The sequence below is a fragment of the Python bivittatus genome, unplaced genomic scaffold, assembly GCF_059951505.1.
Source record: "Python bivittatus isolate LINGU-HERP-01145 unplaced genomic scaffold, Pbiv_v1 ctg000330_np1212, whole genome shotgun sequence".
Lineage (NCBI taxonomy): Eukaryota > Metazoa > Chordata > Lepidosauria > Squamata > Pythonidae > Python > Python bivittatus.
Genome location: NW_028277058.1, coordinates 17070899 through 17083970, shown reverse-complemented (window position 1 = coordinate 17083970; position 13072 = coordinate 17070899).

Genomic DNA, 13072 nt, shown 5'->3' with positions numbered 1-13072 from the left:
GTCCCTAGCGTGCAGCACCATCTTGGGGTAGATTGTTGATATTTCTGAGCTACTTCTGTATGTTTTATGATTGTGACTTGTCATTTAGTGTAAATGTGAGAGGACAGCACTGGGCCAAGATACTATTTTGCTAATGGGAGTGAAGATTCCTCTACTGAATCTAGGCGCCAGGTAAATTGGGGGCAGGATACAGCATACAGTTTTGCTTTTTGATTTAAACAGAGTAAAAGACTGAGATGGAACTATAGGCAAACTTGTTCCCTCTAGAACTTGATCCAAACAGCAATTGACTCTTGACTCATCTCTGAGAATACATTTCTGATAACTTTACCTATGGACGTTTTTGAACAATGAAGTTTGCATAGGCAAAATCCTGTAGCTGCAGAGTCCGATGGTTTTCTATTATCTTTTCTATTATACTGAAGGGACAGTGGCAATGTAACACAAGAAATTATCTTGAAAATACAATCTGTGTAGAGTACACAAAGATATACTAAAGCTGTATAGATTTTCAAGGAAGTGTTTCATTTTGTTAGAGATCCAAGCAAGGCACTCCTTTAAAGCAACTGTGGGATGCAAAAGAGTGCCCAGCTTCTCATAAGTGGAAAGTAGCCACTTCAGTTGTCAGAATGGCTTCTGCACACGTATAGAAGCTTCTGTCAGTGAGACAGATTGGCTGATTAAAATGGATTGGCCTCACCATGACCTTGCATCAAGGCAGAACAATGTCTCTCCATGAGATGATTTACCATGTTAAGGCAAAGCAACCCCTAAGAGATACACTTTTAAAAAAAAAAATTGTAAGATAGATGCAACTGCACTGTTTTTGATGCAGAATTTTGAGCAGACGCCCAATGCTGGCTCTGTTGCTTTTTGTTAAAAAGAATAACAGGCTCTTCTTTTCAATCATAGCAGAACTGGCAGCCTGAGGACACCTTCAGTGCTGATGCTGCTTGTTTTATGGGACTATATATCAAATTTCATACAAGATGCCTGAAAAGGGAGGTTAAACTTGGCAGACCTCTATAGCTGAATGGTGTCAAGCATAACCCCAAAATGGGTATTTATTTAACACTGCTCAAGAAATATTTTGTTTCAAATTAGATTTGACAACATCTTGGTCTAAAGGTCATTCCTTTGCCATTAGTAATTTTGTGACAAAAAGATATTCAGCAGATGCATTTTCTCTTTTCACTGAAAGAGATCAAAATACATAGACTTTATAAAGCATCACACTGCTGTTCATTCGTAGACATCCTAAAATAGTTGCAATAGTTACATGCCAAAGCCATAAACAGACAAGGGTGATTTCAGTATCTAGTTGCTGATTGTCAGGCTGTCTGGCAAGACTTCAGCAGAATTTCCCAGGCACTCAATTTGGTCAGGCTTAACCAGGCTCTCGAGCCTTAAACCAAGGCTAGGTATTCTGATACGCAACCCAGAATAGCTAGGCAACAATGTTTATTGTCTACTGAAAAAGGCCACTTTAACAGTTGATCTACACCAACATGAAGATCCCTCTTTATAGTGTAATTTAACTCCAGCACGTCCTTCTCTAACACTTCCTGTGGTTTACTCTAATTTTTGTTCTGTACTTCTTGATTTTGAAGCTGGGAAACAGTTGGTTGTTGACATAACTGACATATCTGTATTGAGAAACTATGACTATCAACTTTACTGTCATACAGAGTTATGGAAATGAATGCCTGAATACAGACTTCATGTTCAATATTGCTAATATCTGTATTGTATTGTATTGTATTGTATTGTATTGTATTGTATTGTATTGTACTGTATTGTACTGTATTGTATTGTATTGTATTGTAATATTCTTTCCATAGACAGGAATAAGCTTTTTTCATTGTAATATAACATGAGAAATGCTCTGCTGTATCACTCTAACATTGCTTTAATCTGTGTGGGAAACTCGTAGCCCATCACCTCAGCTCATTCAATCAAGGGAGGCCTCATAATGGAAGAAAGAATGGGGGATCTCCTGCTACTTCTGCCACCTTGTACTTTGTTAAGGAAAAGTATGCAACAACTCCATGAGTTGTCTCATATACTCCTTAAGTGGAAAAAGTGTGTGGCAGTAGTACCACTCTGGGGAAGGTGAGGTGGAGAACACTAGCACATTTGACATCATCTAGCCTACTAGGACAGCAAAGGAACTAGTTCCCTAGCCTTAATTTAGTCCAACATTTTGTTTCTCAGCTAGACGTTCACCATAGGTCTATTGGTAGGACATAAAGACAGTAGCCCTTTCTTGTTCTTGTTCACCATTGTTAATAATGTGAAGCACCCACTGAAAAATGGAGCTACTATATATAGTTGTCACTGGTTTCCTTCAAGGTTTGCTGCCATAGTCTCTGCTGGGACTTATGCTGAATAGAGCTGATATAACTGAAAACAACTACTGTACATTAACATAAATCCATTGGCTGAAAAAAATTCTCAAAGATACAGTATGTACTGCTCCTGTTTATCAGCAGATGTCACATACCATGGTAAGGGCATTCACTGCAATCAATTTCTTCAGCATCCTCATTGGTTGAAACTGTGTCTGCTCTCAAAACCCAGGACTTTTTACCTACTAAGTAGAAAGAAAAAAAAATCCTGCTATTGTTAATAAGCATTGCATTGGAAAGGATTTATAGGCAGAAGATCAGGACAGACAAATTCTGTTCCAAATCAGGCTAAGAGCATATTCCCTGCCTTTGGAAGGTTCTCCTCCTGATATTTAACATAGATCATTCAAAACCCACTTCCATGCACTTGGAAGTCAATAATGCACTTATTTATGTATTTATTTATTGTCCACCCCAGTAGGTTGTGACTGTGGGCAGCTTAAAAAATACAACAATAAACCCAGTAAAAACATTAAGAAATGTTGATGTCATCAAAAAGAAAGTCCCCCCAAAAACCCCAACTAGCATTTAAAAGGGCAGAACATCACACAAGGAGTCCATCACCCACTCTAACCCATGGTCTGGGTATAGAGAAGAAAGGACCAAACATTTACAGCCACTCAGTCTTGTCACACTGGAGTCTGTTAAACCTGTTCCTCCCCATCTAGACCATACAGCCTGTCTACCATCTAAACAATAATGGAGCTTACATTTTTTTCCAAAACAGTTGGATGTATGGTAGATGTGTAATGGTGGGCAGTTTTACAGTACAGAACTCAGCTGAGCTTATAGTCAGCTCTTGTGCAAACTACACATTTCAAAAGTATGATAATGTTATATTGTTCTGAGCTTTAACCATTCACATTTCTGTATTTTTTTAAAAGTACAATTATATTCTGTATCTTAACAAGAAGCTAAATAATTTGAATGTTAAATATTGTGTCAGAAATAAGTGTGTGGCTTTTTTACTACATTACAATGCTAGATTATATGTATTTAATACAGACACACAATATTTTGTGCAATCTAATATTAGACCCACAATACAAAGCATGAAAATCCTAATTTAGATAGTAGCTTCACATAATGGAGGTCAGCCATTGCTTTTGTGTGTATTCAATTCCAAAAATTATAGGCATAACCTGATAGTTGGAACACCTAGTGGTGACTAGTTCTTAAACCAATCTCCAATCTCCATGTGAAGACTGGATCTAAAATCCAGAGTTCAGGTTCATAACATCTGGCCTAATTGGGGAATATTGTTTGTTTTGTTCTTTCTTTCCTTCAACCCTTGGTTTTTTTTTCATCATATAGGCTAACAATGGCTTCTAGAGAATTTCAGATGCATACTCTTTTTTGATACATTGATTCATCCTAATAAAATATTATCCGACTAGATATGTTGCTGTTGTCAACCAACTCAACTATATTTGCTTTTAATCAAAGTACTTAATTGACTGAACAAACAATATGCTAGTTACAACATACCATTTTGGATCACTTTCTGAGAAGGTCATTAGTTACATGCCTGAGCCTATCCCATGCTGAGTAGAAGACCTGGAGAGAAGCTCAGAGATGAGATTTTAGTTGCCATGGCCTGTTTCCATGTGGATTGAAAATCATCACTCATAGTTAATGGGGCAAGGCCAAGGGGAAAAAAGGATAGTCTAAGCCAATAGGTGAGTATGGTCACCCACACTCTAGCCTCCTTACTATTAAATGTACATTCATTATTCCTGCAATAGTTATGTTGCTGCAGTAATTCACAATCAGTTCATGAAAGGTATTCAGGTCAGAAATCACCAAAACAATGTATCCTACTAGATACCTTGAATAATGTAGATGAGATCCTCTACTTGTGAAACTTGTATTTTAACATTTCAAGTTGGGGCTCCTAATATCAACTGATGAACCATTTGTAAAAACTATCACTGCTTAAGATTGTACCAGGGGTGGGGAGGAGAAGGGGTAATGGAAAAGACACACAAAAGTCTCTGGAGTGGGCAAGAAAGGCAGGTCAAAAATAGCAAAGGCGTAGAATGATTAGGCAAAGGCATAGGAACATACTGCTTTTTTCTCTCCCTGAGATCTGAATAAAAAGAAGCTAACCCCCAACATTTTTTTAGAGATCACTTGATCCATCCATCTGTCCTCACCCACTCTGCTGGTTGGTGCTGGAGATTATTGGAGTTGGAATCTAAAAACAGCTGGAGTGTCAAGTTGGAGAAGGATGGCTTAGGTATTTATTATCTCTTGTAGATATTGCTCTTTGTAGGTCAAATACTATATAACTCAGTAGTATAATATTGGACTTCACTGTCAAATATAATTAAAGATTCTAAGATGTAAAGGACTTTATTTCTAGCAAACCTGAAAGTTGAACTTGTATTATATATATATATATATATATATATATATATATACAGAAAAAAAGAGAGTCTACTTAATTATTACTTCAACAGCATAACTCAAAATAAACTAGGAAATATTAAATTCAAGGAGAAAACTGTCTCTAAGGAGATATGACATGCTGAAAAGCCTTGGGAGACAGTCCTATAACCATTGTTTAATCTGCTTATTTCTAATTCTATGAGTCTCTCCACATTTATGTTTATTTTTGTTGATTCAGTGCATTGACGGTCCTGTTTCCAGCAGATAATTACCTTTGGTTTATTTCCATCCCATCCGCCAATCACTTCCTTTCTGCCTTATTGATATTGATTTTTAAAATGCAAAACTAGCTTTAATATTTCAAAAATACTAACGGAGTCATAACTCATCCTTCATTAGTAAACAGATTATGGTTTTCTAACTCAGTTTCCTTTCTTTGTTAATAATAATAGCCAAGGGCAACACAGTTAAAATGTAAGCAGGCTCCCTTCAGATTTCCCTGCTAGAGGACGAGGAGGAGGAGGAGGAGGCATATGAAGTCCCTGGTCTTGTTTCCATGTGAAGAGAGACCACGGGGAGGTGGTTGGTTGAAGATCAGAGGCTGCCTTTACCAAGTCAACAAGGGCAAACTCTTCACACTGACATGAGCTGGCAGTACTAAGCATATTAAAAACAATGAAAAACCTCTTCCTCACCCTGTTTCAAAGAGCTCTATGGACTTCTGTTAGCTGGGTTGCAGATCTCGTACGTCTCACTGGGCCACCTTCTCACCTCTCATCAAGATTATGAATTCCTTTTTGTACATCGCCACATTTTTGTAATCTGTTAAAGTAATCTTCAAGGAAGTTTGTGTGTGTGTGTATCCACAATTCCCTTGAATCTGGAGTTGTAGGGCAACCTACAGAAAACCCTCTATCTGAAGGACTACTCAATCCAAGCCTTGTTTAACAAATCAGAGACAGTGGATGGGGCCTTCCTTTTTCTCCAGAGGCATCCATGGAAGGTGGGTGTCAAAAAAGTCAAGATGGAAGCTGTGACTGCATGATCAAAGCCTGGCTCCTTTTCACATGTGTTGCTTTGCTTGTGCAGTTGTGGCCACCATCTTGACTTTTTTGCCCCTCCATAGATTTCTCTGTTTTTCTTATCACCAGATAGAACCAGGACAACAGACTAGGTAGGCTCTTTGGCAGCAGGATTTCTCTCTAATTCCTTGGAAGTGCTTCTTCAGCGTTTCTTAATTTTTTTTCTCTCAGGACCCCTTGCCACTTTTAAAAACTATACAGGACCCCAAAAGAACTTTTGGTTGTATAAAAGTTATATCTGTCAACATTTGCTGTATTAAAAATTAAAATTGATGCATTTGTAGAATATTTATTTATTGAATCATGTAAAAATAACAATATAGTATTATACCCATTAGATATTAACATAAATGTTTTTCATGAAAGAACCCTATATTTTTTAACAAATAAAAAATAATAATGAAAAGAGTGACATTGTTTTAAATATCTTCAATAGTGGCAAATAATTTTAATTTTGCAGACCCCTGAGCGGGTCTTGGGGACCCCCAGAGCTCCTCAGACTACACTTTAAGAATCACTGACTTAAGGTATAGTAACTATTTCTGAGTGCTTAGCCACTGAAATAAGCCTACTTTTGTCTGATTTATTTTTGTGATGGATTTTCTCCTTTCCTGGCAATGCACATGTAGCCACCTTACTTATATAACATGTTCTATCTTCTATATCTGTTTTGCAAAACAGAACAAAAGCACTTGAATTATGTATAAAAGGGGGGGGGCATTTGCTACAAAAGTGTTTTTTTATTATTAAACCCTTGAAAGATTATCACCATACCCCATTTTATTACTTCGCTCATTTTAAATGGGGCAGTTTTAATAGTCTAAGAACAGTAATAGTTTATAGCTTAAAACTGGAGAGATACATCTGTATTTTTTCCCTATTAAATATGCATGCATGATTTTCAGCCCCATTTAACTAACGTGTTTTTCGAAAGACTTTGCAATAGTAAATGCAACAAACCTCAGTGAGGAGAGGGTATAATACATAAAGCATGATTAATGGCAGTTGTAGTTCTCTCTCTCTCTCTCTCTCTCTCTCTCTCTCTCTCTCTCATTTGCAGAAAATTTGAAATATGAAAACTAAATCCATATAGGTGTATGGACTCTGTATTGCCATCTATATACTACTAAAACTCTCCTATTTGTTTATAACGTTCAGTTGCATCATAGCACAACAACTTTTGATTCAATGTACCTCAAATGGGCTAACTTAAAGAATGTGTCCAAAATCCAGGATCCATTACTCCCATGGGATTGAAATTTGGAAAATTCTGGCTGCTTCAGGGCTGCCGTGCTCCTACACCGCCACACTGCCACGGTCAGCTGTGCTCACATGAATGTCATTTCCAACGCAACCCAATTCAGTGGGGAAGCTGGCAGGAAGTGTGAACTCTTCTGAGGTGATGATGGCACCATACAGCATTGTGGTAAATAATAAAACAAAACAAAACAAAACAAAACAATACAATACAATACAATACAATACAATACAATACAATACAATAAAAATAAATATTGTCAGCCTAATTATGTCTCATGGAATAAGAGGGGAAACATCATGGTCAACAGATGACACCAAGCATTGTCGGGAAGCAGGAAGGAGGAGGAGAGAACAAGAATCGGATGAGGCCAGGGCCACATGACTCCAGGATCAAACAGTACAAATAACATGAGAGAAGGAGAGACAACAAGAGGTGCAGAAGGAGAAGAAAGGAAGAGATAAAGAAGCAGAGAAATGCACATCTCCAGCATCAAAGACAAAGAACAAATAGCAAAAGATATGAACAAACGGAGTATGAAAGGGCTGCAGATCTCCGGAATGACAATGAAAGCCACAGAATGAGGACACAAGAAGAGGTAGAAGAGGAAAGGGAAGATCAACTCAAGAATATGTGGCCAACAGTATTACTGCAAGAGTTCCTCAACACGACAATAACCGCCTTCAACCAAAAGACCTCAACAGAGAAAGAGCAAGGGAAAATGCATGACTCACATGGTGTAATATTTCTGCTGATGTTGGTGTGATAGCCAAAGTCTGCCCTCACTGTTGTGCCTTCCTGTTTCCTGGAGAAACTGCTAATTTCTATTGTATGAAGAGAAAGGTCAGGATAGACAATTTGCAACATCTACCTAATGAACTCCTCAATTTATACAGCAATGATGAACCTATTGCAAACAAATTCAGGAAGGACATCAGACAATACAATTGCCTATTCCAAATTACATCCTTCAGTGCCAAAGAAATCCTTCCAAAGAGGAATGGATGGAATCCTTCTGTGATTATTCAAGGGCAAATCCATCATTACATTGGACATTTAATGCCAGATGCCAACCAGCAAGCCAAATTCCTTCAGATTTATTTCATGGATCCTCAAAAGAGTGTAGAATTGAGAATGGGTATACTCCACAATGATGGAATTTGACATGAGATTGTTGAATTATTGCAGAACTTAATATGACCACAAAATCTCTACATTTGATTTGCAAAAGAACAAATTTGAGACATGCCAAAAGCATCCACTGTCATTGATCCTGACCAGAGACCAGAATATGAACATCAGAAAAGATTTAATGTACAAATTGCCAGTGAAGTTGCTGTCATTATACCAAACAACACTGAATCTGAAGCAAGATCACAGCACATTATGTTGAAAGAACGAGAGGTGGTTTGCAAATAATTTCAGAGTCCCATCACTCCTATGACAGCTTTCAGTACATACTTTTCTTTCTACTTGGAGACGATGGTCGGCATCATCAGCTCCAAATGGTGAACAATAAGAAGCTAATGGCAATGCATTACTATGCATATTGAATAATGAACTATGAGAATGAGTTTAATAACCTTTTCAGAGGAGGACATCTATTCCAACAATACTTGGCTGACACGGCTGCTAAGATTGAAAGTTTATGGCACCTGGTTCCCCACAATTTTGAGAAGGAAAAGATACCTCCCAAAGACTCTAAAATATGCTTTAACAAAATTAAAAGGGCAAAGAATCCATCTACAGCCTCAGTATGCACAAAACATTCCACTCCCACCCAAACTTGTGTCGTGACCCCATATTTTCCATTACCAACCTCCCTTTCCACAAGTAAACCTTCCATTCCACAGGTTGAAAAAGAAGATGGAAGGAGACAGGACATACTAGAATGCACTGGAGGAGGCTATTATCTTCTGACTAAACTCCAGAAAGAATTTACAAAGACTTTGGAAGAGACATTGCTCAATCTGCAGGAACATAAACAAAGCCACTCTTTTCTGCTACTTAAAGAAGCCCAGTTTTTGAAAGACTCATTCAACTGCTTCAAAACTGCTCTTAGCTGTTTCCTCACATATGTGCACCTGCAGCCACCTTGCTTCACAGGGAAGAAAACAAAGAGAAATTTCTCCAGATGCACACATGTGCAGACCAGTCAGAAGGAGTTTCTGAAGCAGTTAAGCAAGATCTTCAGATGGGGTGGTTGCTTTAATAATTCAAAAAAGGAAGCTCCATTTATATTTCCATGTGTTGTGAAACAACTTTTTGGAAGGAAGCCTTGGAGCTGGAAATACTTGTTTGTCTTAGACTGAAAGCAACTGAGAGAAAAATATTAAAAAGGAATAACTCATGAAAGGATGAGAGAATAGCCTTGTATCTTCTGCCCCAGCCATTACAAGTCTTCTTAAATAACAACTTCTCTGCCACATACTTTTATCTCTTTAAATTGTTGTGATAGGTCCTGGTTTTCTCATGTGTAATATTATTTTTCAATAATCAAACTGTTCATGATAGTCTACTGAAAAAAATATATACTTGACTTTTTTGAATGCTTGGAACAATTTAACATTTGTGAATTATATTTAACTGTATTTTTAACTGTATTAGACTAGGTTGTTTGAAGAACAGTACAATTTCAACTGCTCTGAATAACTTGACTCAGTACCTCCCAAAATAAGTCATGGCATAATAATTTGCTATTGTCTTGACAATACAATCAATATTCACAATACCTTTTGCAAGAAACTTGGTACAAAGGTTGCAGCTAGACACTGGAAATTTCAGTTTGAGGATTCATGACCTGCTTTGACTTTTTAAAAGCTATCTGGCTGCTTTAGCAATAGCATTCTATTTTTCTTGTTCTTTGTTCCATTGCACAACTCTACGCTTTCCTCAGTGTTGATTGTGGAAAGCTCAAAATCTTCAAGTTTAGATACCAACATTCTCTCATTCTTTAAGAACTAGAAAAAAATGTTGCACATTTTCTTACAGATAAGATGGCAAGAAACATAGAAAGCTATCTTGTGCCAAGTTAGACCACTGTTCCATCTAGTATGATAGCAGTTACAATAGAGGTAAACAACCTTGTTTTGTTTTTTAGCAATGGATTACACTTCCTTGTTTAGCCTCTGAAGGCTGCAGTGAATGTAACAATAACATCACTAGAGATGGGACAGTTGGGAGGAGCTGGGAGTTTGGGTACTGTTAAATCAAAATGGCCATTGAAAAACCTATTCTAAGTCCTACAGTGTTTTAAAAAACATAGGCAATAGGGTTACCAGAAATCAGCAGTTTGTTGCTAATTTTTAATGGTACTATCCTGTGGAACTCTGAGGTCTGCTAAAATGGGACTGGGAACTGCATGTGGCTCATATGCCACTGACTGCTCACTCTTACTGTACATTGGCATTGGTTCCTAGGCTTTTAGGCAGCACAATTTCTCAATTTTCTATTTGCATGCACTCTGCCTCTGGGGCTTGGCTTCTCCCATAAGTCAGTGTGGTGTAGCTAAATAAAGAAAAAAGTGTCCCCTTCGTGAATCACATTATGAAGGCATTGGTAGTCCTATCTAGATAGCATCTAGATAGCTATCATCTAGCCAATGTAGATGTGCAAGTGGCGGAGGGGGGGGGGAGTTCTTTTTAGCTCAGAACAGAGACATGGCTAGCATAGTCCCAGTTGTCGCTAGAACACCTTTGTTGAAATTCTTAAAAGAGGTAGCTTATATAGTCATCTTATTTAATAAATGATAGGAGTTCTGTTCATTTCTGGAGTACAGCCTGACAACATGATCCAGGAAAGCTACTTCTACATCTTCCTTCTAGCAGGACTTCTATGGTTTTGAAAACAACATAACAGTAAGAGCAGTTAGAGCAGTTAGATTCAGCCTTCCCCATTATTCCATTTCAGTTCTAAATAAAGCTGAGCCTACCTTTGAATTTGTTCTGCTTTTCTTCTAAAAGGCACAAGAATGTTGGGAGGAAAAGAGGGCATCTCTATAAAGTCACAGCCACTGCTGGATGTGCAGGTGGAAGCCATGGCCTGGAGGACCTTTGCTCAGCTATGGCTTGTGCACCAGCTGCAGCCCTCCCTGGAACAGAAGGACTTAACTACAAGTCATACTGTTATCACCCCAGAAATGTTTGTTTTGTAAATTTAATCTTGTGATTCCAATTTTATCCACAGGAAACTGAGATCATCAGAAGGATGAGATATAAATGGTTCAGTAAATACTAAATAAGTGAAAATAAATGTAGGCTGTACAAGAAAACTAAGCTAAGAATAAACTTTTTGAGCTCAGTGGAGAAGAGTTCCAGATTGGTCTGTATTCTGACATGATAATCTGGAGTCTTCTTGGCCAAGTAAAGTCATCTTGGCAGTGTCTAGAAAGGCCAACATATCATTATAAAAGCCAAGTGCTCAACCTTACTTGCAGTTTAGGTATAAATGAAGAAAAGAGAAATGTGAGGCCTTTGAGTAACTGCTGTGAGTGATGTTACAGGATCCATCAGCATGAAGGACTTTATCCTACTGTGCAAGAAAGGTTAACCTGAGAAATAGTATTGCATCAACAGAAATGTTAATGAGTTTATATGTGGCAGCAGGTAAGCAGCAACACTGCACAAGGAAGCTATTGTGATAGGCAGTTAATTACAATGGAAGTCATGTCTTGGTAATGACTAGGATTCACAGCACATCTCTTTCCAGTCACAGTACAATTTCTCCAGCTCTGTTTATGATAATCTATGGGATTATTTGACAGCAAGATGACATTTTGACTTTGGAACAAATTTATTTCATAGACAGTGCAATTACTCACTGGTATTGTGACATTCAATTAGGTGTGGAACTGCTGTGCAATTTATTATTTTTTTTTAAGTGGGAGATACACAAATATTGGGTCTATTTCTCATTAGTGCATAGGGTCCATTCCTTTTCAGCATTCTGGCATTCTTATTTAAAAAGGTATGTTCTAACATAACATACTTATGTTATGTAATTATGTTAACATAATTACATATGTAATTATGTTAACATAATTATGTTATGTGTTAATATGCAAGAGAAATTGCCTTGCAATATATATTTCTTTTTTTTTAACACACAAACCCACACCAATCCAATCAAATTGTGGTTCTTGTAGGCAGCATTAAAAAAAACAACAGATAAAATATTACAATCTTCTTCAAAGACATTACCATGCTGGGAGTTCATATGTAGCTGAGGGGTAGGGGTCTTCTGTGCTTTAAACTATGCTAACAATTCATAAATTATATACATCATTTAAAATACTGTACAAAAGGAACACATGCAACTTGTAGATTGTCAGAGCTGGCTTCCGGCTATGATCACAGCAGCATATTATCACTGGGAAGGTACCATATAGAGAAAAAAATTAGCCTGATAGATAGAAATGTTTAGATGGCACAGAAGGTTAGTGTTGCTGACTCTTTTCTCTATAAAAGAGAAAAGGAAACATGTAAGGATGTACGTGTGTGTGTATTTAAGAGACTGAAGCCAAAAGAGCATCAAGGAAACTCTTAGCAAGAGTAATGCCTCTGGAACTAGCATATTATAGAACAACTTCTGGAAATAACCCCATATATCACATGAGGTTTGTATGACAAGAAAGCAACACAAACTGACACCTCACATACTAAACAGTTGCAACAGAATAATGAAGAAAAAAGTGCTATCTAAATACAATTCCATCTCCAGTGTTAAATAAAGTATCGGTAATTTGGGAAGAAGGGGCTGTTGGCATAATAACTTCTTATTCCTTCTGGAATTCCATCTAAATCTTCTCAGCTAATACTGCCCTTACTTTTGGTCTTATTACCATTCTGAAAATCCTGCAAGTTCTTCTATATTAAAAATGAAGCTATATGGAAAAAAATCTTAATGTGGACATTACTTTCATGTAATTGCATTGG